Source organism: Carya illinoinensis, chromosome 8, assembly GCF_018687715.1.
Source record: "Carya illinoinensis cultivar Pawnee chromosome 8, C.illinoinensisPawnee_v1, whole genome shotgun sequence".
Taxonomy (NCBI): domain Eukaryota; kingdom Viridiplantae; phylum Streptophyta; class Magnoliopsida; order Fagales; family Juglandaceae; genus Carya; species Carya illinoinensis.
In genome coordinates this window covers 29,512,094-29,518,774 of record NC_056759.1, presented here as the reverse complement: position 1 = coordinate 29,518,774, position 6,681 = coordinate 29,512,094, and positions in this window count along the sequence as shown.

Below are 6,681 nucleotides of genomic sequence, written 5' to 3'. Positions count from 1 at the left end.
ATCATAAGAGACTCCAAAAAGTCTCATTCTATCTTATCATAAGTTTTCCTCATATCTAACTTTAAAAATATGTAGCCTTGCTTCCCTTTTATTTTCTATATCAAATAATGAATAAGTTCATATTCTATCAATACATTACCTATCATAAGTCTCCCAGGTATAAAAGCACTTTGTAACTCAGATATAAGTGTAGGTAAAATCTTCTTTAGCCTATTTGCAATTGCTTTAGATATCAGCTTATAAAGTATGTTGTATAGGTTATGTGATATCCCATATTTTAGTATATTTTTATTGAATGAGTATTTTAATTGTATTAAAAATTGGTTCTCTTATTTTAAAATTTATCAGATTTTCGTTGGATTTATTTTATGATTTTTAAGTTATGAAATTATTTTAATATGCTTTTTTTGTTATTTATTATTGTTTTGTATTTAAATTGCTGTTTTAATTTAAATTAGTTTATTTTTTGGCTTTAAAATCATTATGTTTTTAGATTCTATTATTTTATTTTATTTAATCACTGCATTTAAATTATTTTATTTAACTTGTTATTTTGAAAATAATTTTCATTGGATCAGTTTAGTGACCCAAGTTATGAGAGTTGGACCTCATTTCTTTATTTCCCTTTTTCTTTTTTTCTTCTTTTTATTCTTCTCTTTTTTCTTCTTTCTTTCCTTTCTTCCCATTTTCTCTGTTCTCTCTCTCCTCCTGCGCGACTTATCTCTCCTCTCTTCCCGTTGAAATTTTCATCCCGTCGTAGCGCTGCTGTCCACCAATTGTGCTTCTCATTGCCCCTACCATTCAATCCCCCACCAGTCGGTACACCTACCCACCTATTTCCAGCCCTCCCTGCGCCACCGTTAACCACTACAAACTCCTCCTAGTCGCGGCATCTATTTTCTCTAACGCCGTCTTCACTCTACCTCCGGCCACGATTTCATCACCACTTTGTCACTGGTCTCTTGCTAACCTAACATATCCATTTTCAGCTCTAATTCATCGCCGGAGCAACCACCACGAGCTAAAATCCGTTTGGATCTTTTTTTACTTCCACAACCATTTTCGCCGCCACCCACTACCAACTACTACTTCCACTAGGTTCACTAATACCTCTAAGTCATTCTCTATCAATTCTAAGTCTCAGTTTGTTCTCATTCAAAAGTGAGTATTTTGCAACCCACGGCCACAGTGCATTTTGCACTATTACGCTGCCTTGCCGCCACTTCTTGCACCTCCTTAATCCTTCAAAAAATATTTTATAGCGTTGTAAGTATTTTTCAAATTTCTTTTAAAATTTAAATATATTTTTCTTTAATAATATACTGTGATTTGGTTGGTTGTGCCGGACTAAATCCGAGGAGTCGGGGGTCGGATGGATTTGAAGATGGAGTTATTTATGTTTGGATAATGTTGGATTTATTGGGTAATTTGTCTTGTCATTTGCATTGCATGGTGCATGCATATTCATGTTTATAAAATGAAAGATGGGTTTTTGTGTAATTGCATGCATGTTCATATGCATATTTGGAAACTGAATTTTTTATACGAGAAAGGATTTTAGATGTGTTTAAAATGAACTGATTGAATGATTTGATAGACAGTCATTGTAGGGATGGTGGTAAGCAGGAACGATGGTAGAGTCTCATATGTGATTCTCGCCTATGGTGCATGCGTAAGGATGGTGGTAGAGTCCCGCCTGCGATTCCCGCCTACAGACAGACTTGTAGGGATGGTGGTAAGTAAAGACAGTGGTAGAGTCCTGCCTACGATTCCTGCATATGGTGCACGCATAGGAATTGTGGTAAGTATGAATAGTGGTAGAGTTCCGCCTGTGATTTCAGCCTACAGTGCTCTGATGGTTTGGTTAATGGGTCATTTTCTAAGAAAATGACAGTTATTTTTAATAGACTGGTAATATTTTAGGCCAAAATGGAATTTTGGCGTGCATGGCAAATGTGGATTTTCGGACCTCATGCATATTATTGTTTCTTAATGTATTTTTATCTTGTGGGTTGTTTGGATTATTACTTACCTACGGTACCATCTTTAGTACCTTAGATTTTGATTCTGATGAAGAGGAAGGTAAGCCTGAGAAGGCAGCTCTGCCGGAGTATTGATTAGAGTTTTTGGACTTGTATTATTTTCCATATTTAATTATGTATTTTCAAATTTGTGACATTATTGAGACTTGTATTATTTTGATACGCTTGTTTTAAGCGAATTTGTATTTAAACAAATTATGGTACTTAGTCGACTGACTTTATTATTTAGCTGTGTTATTTTTGTTATACACGTATTGCATATACACACATTTGGCACTTGGTGATGGGATATGTGACCCATGTTATTATCATTCCGGCATTTCAATTTTTACGTGTCCGTACGTGAGAGTTGGGGGCATCACAGGTTAATTGGTCGATAGTCAACCACTTTCACAGTGACTTTTTCTTGAGAATGAAAGCGATAAACATGTGATTCAAAGAGGGTGAAAACTTAGAAATTGCTGAGGCACTTTCATAGATGCATCCCACCAACGCTCCAAGACCTGATGGAATGACCCTAATATTTCATCAAAGATTCTGGGGTGTTGTTGGAAAGCCAACCACGCTATATAGGAATTGGTCAATTTACCATTCATTTCCTTCGTTACCTTGCCAAATAACTTGTTTGCGAATTCCATATTGCCTCTTTGAGAAGAAGTAGCAAATAACCCCTTAAAATAATCAATAATAAGCTTATCTTACCTCCTACCAGTGCTCATGATCATTCTGTAGCTTTAGAACTTTATTCTTTCGTTTCCTTTGTGATGCTTTGGTATGAAAGAATATTGAGTTTTGATCACCCTCTTTTAGCCATACGGCTTTTGATCTCTGCCTCCACATAACTTCTTCTCTCTCCACTAGATCTACACTTCTTTTCTTACATTATTATGATTTGCACGAGAGGACCAAGTAGGGTCACTTTCTTGAATCCTTTGTAACTTCTATTTTGCTTGGGAAAGTTGATATTGGACATTGTCAAACTTTGTTTTGTTCCACACCTCCAACTTCTTACTATATCCAGAAACCATCTCCATCACCTCGCCCATATTGCTTCTAATTGACCCTTGGTTCCAAGTCTCTTTTATAATATTTCTACATTCAATCTCCCCCAGCCATATTGCTTCAAACCTGAATAACTTTTTGTCCCTTTTTTGTGCTTCTTCATTGTAAGAATCAATCCATATTGGGAGGTGGTTTGAATATGCAATAGATCCATTGGTTACAAAAGCTTGAGGGAAAATCTGAACCCAATTATAAATGGCTAGAAACCTATCCGGTCTTTCACAAATACTCGCCCCACCTTCCCCTCTATTACACCAAGTATAATGAGACTATATATCCCAAATCCTTCAAAGCATAGTAATCCAACACCTCTATGAATTCCCTGAGTTGTTTCTCCGGTCTTGTTTTTCCTTCTCTCTTTTCATTTTGATTTAGGATTTCATGAAAGTCCCCACAAACTAGCCAGGCCTATCCATTCCTACGAAACAAAGTTTTAATCAAATTACATGTATCGCTCTCTAACTAGTTTCTGGATTTCCATACACACTCATAAGAAACCGTTCTATTAATTGAGTACTTCCCCCTTTAATCATAGCATCAATATGAGAATTAGAGTAATTCAACACTAGCAAATCAACATTTGACTTCCATAATAAAGCAATCCCACCACTTCTTCCAATACTGTCTATAGCTAAATAATTCAAAAAATCAAGAGTGAACTTACATCTTTCCATTGCTTTTGCAGTCAATCTTGTTTCTTGTAAGAACAAGATGTTGGGATCTTCCTTCTTGAGTAGGTCTCGAAGTGTTTGAATGCCTCGTGGGTTCCTAATCCCACATGTATTCCAGCTGAGTGTTTTCATGGCTTCCAACCTCTGCTGATATCTGCTTCAAGTTATCTCCTTGGTTAGACTATGCTTAGACACCTTTTGTATCTCTTCTTCCCTCTCTACAACACCTTTTCTTTTTCTTGGCTTTACTTCCAAATCCTGAAACTGATAAGAGGACTGTTTCTCAACAATTGGTACCTTGTTCCATCTTCTTCTAGTTCTAGCTTTTTGAAATAGTTAGACTAAAGGGCTTTCTATGATATGCTCCACCAATTAGGCCTGTTACGTTCCTTCACTATCAACTCAGCCCATTTCTGTACCCATCTCTTGTAATTTTCTCGTCAATTCCTCCCTTCTCCTTCCCTGACTTCACTATTTCCACTTTTATCCCCATCTGGCCATCCATCTGGGTAGAATCCAACCCAAAAATTTTATGATAATCCAATATTGGCAATTGTTTGACATCACTTTTGGGTATCAATTAGAGAAATTCTCAGTGCTCATATTAGATCCCCCTCTGAGATCTTCGTGTCCACTCTTTGACATTCTGAAATTGTCTCCCTATCGGCCTGGTTGTTGTCTCACCGTTCCCCTATCTTACCACCACTCCCACCTCTCTGTAACCATTGACTATATGAAAATTCATCTGCCTCATACGTTTTCTATTTCTCTTCCAACTAAGTACACTCCTATTGAGTATGACCCAACCTTCCAGAGCAGTAGCAGAAGTTGAGAAGTCTCTCATATGCAAATTGAACCCAACAAGATTTATCAGTACCCATATTCATTTTCTTCCCACGTAGAAGAGGCTTACCAACATCTATGGCTACCCTTACTCGCATAAACTCTCCCAAATCCATTTCCCCTTGGTCAATGTCCACCTCTTCTACCCAACTGATTGAACTGCCTATAAGATTGCTAATATACTCATTTCTTGCTATCAATGATAAATCATGAAGTCTTACCCAGAATAGCACCTCTGTAAATTGGATTTGGTGCACTTGTTGGGTTCCCTCCACCTCCTTAAGCATCACTAAACTTTTATTGTAAGCCCAGGGCCCTCCCTTATAACCCTTTCCTTATCCATGATATATTTGAACTCCACTAGAAGTAAAATGGAGCTCAAATCTCTTAACTTTATTTGCTTCACTGGTCTCCATGCCTTCTACACATTTGTTTGAAGGCCTTCTTATTGTAATGTCTTCCCATCAATAGGTTGGGAAGTAGACATTTTCTTCCTTTGATAACTACATCTTCCAGCCTTTGCATATCCACCTGAATAGCTTCCTCTTTAAGATCCATGAGAGACAGACTCTCTTACAAATTCTCTAGGTTTCCTTTCATGGAAGGTAAGACTGCAAAACCGTTATCCATGTACAAAGACAGGAGGAGGGATTTTTACTAAGGAGAGAGAGAGGAATTAAAGAGAAACTAGAATTACGTGTCAATTATTTATATGCATAAAAATTTTGAAATCAAATTTCATAATTTGAAAAGATAAATAATAAAATAAATCTTATAAGTAAAATTGCAAGTACATATGATAATACTCTTAGCATTTTAATCCTTAATTTGAAGCCTATTACAATTAACTCCTTTTATCCAACTTTTGTCAAACTCGCTAGCAGCATGCCATGTCGCATTACTGTCATGTGCTAACCAATCAGAATCTAGCATGACATTAGCTATGCCACTTGTCAAATTTTAATTGGTGATATATGCAAATATTATCATTCGTTAATCTAACAAGAGTTGGATGAAAAGAATTGATTATTCAAGCTCAGAGATCTTTCTACTAAAATCAAAAACTTAAAAAGAGAGCTTTTGAAACCTAATTTTGATATGTACCTTAGAGATTAGGCGCTAGTTTGGGAACATAAATGTTCTTGAAATTCTTATATATTTTTAAAATATTTTATTATTATTTATAAATATTTTAAGATATTCTTAATATCCAAATGAAATTAAGATTATGAAATACAGATAATAGACTAGAGAACCGTTATCGATTGGGAGGATTTGGTATAGTCAGGCCTTATCTGAATCACTTAACATGATCGCAGAGACCTATTTTTTGTTTATGTTCTCGAGTCATGGCAAGTGGGGCTTACAATCAGTCCCAAAATACTTAACTCTCTCTTTGTCAGAATGCATGATCTCACATGTTTGCTCAACATCAATCAGCCGTTCCTGTTGTTTATTATTAGGTTGAGAAACAACTGATCCATCTTTTGCTCTAGGGGACATACCTTAACCAACCCATCACTTCAGTCTCTCCACAATAGTCTCTCTCTCTCTTCTGAGTTGGTGTCCCACCCTTGAATTTGGAGCACCAAAGCCTGTCTGAAATTGGTCTTGTGAAAGCTTACATTACCTTTAGTATTCTTTAGTTTTGAGAGTCCACTCTTTTGCTCCCTTTAAAATACAGAAGGGTCCTTCAAATCTGGTGTTGGTTACTTTTTGTGCCTTTTAAAAATAAGAAAAATGCTATAATTATAAATATTTTTATAAAATAAATTTAAAAATTGACGTGATTTAATATGATACGTTTATATGATTTATGAAACTAGACAGTCAAATCCATACCAAATCTATAAGCAATTCTATTTGCAGCTTAAACACCTTTTTTTTTTTTTTTGAATCAACTTTCAGTTTTTAAAAGATTAAGCACACTTACATATTTAGTTACCTACCTGAAGAGACCTTGAGGACTTGGTGAGGTTGGTGGGTTTGCATTTGGGATGATATGCATATTCAAAACCTCTTTAACGGGTTTAGTTCACCCACTTAAAGTACTGATTGAACTC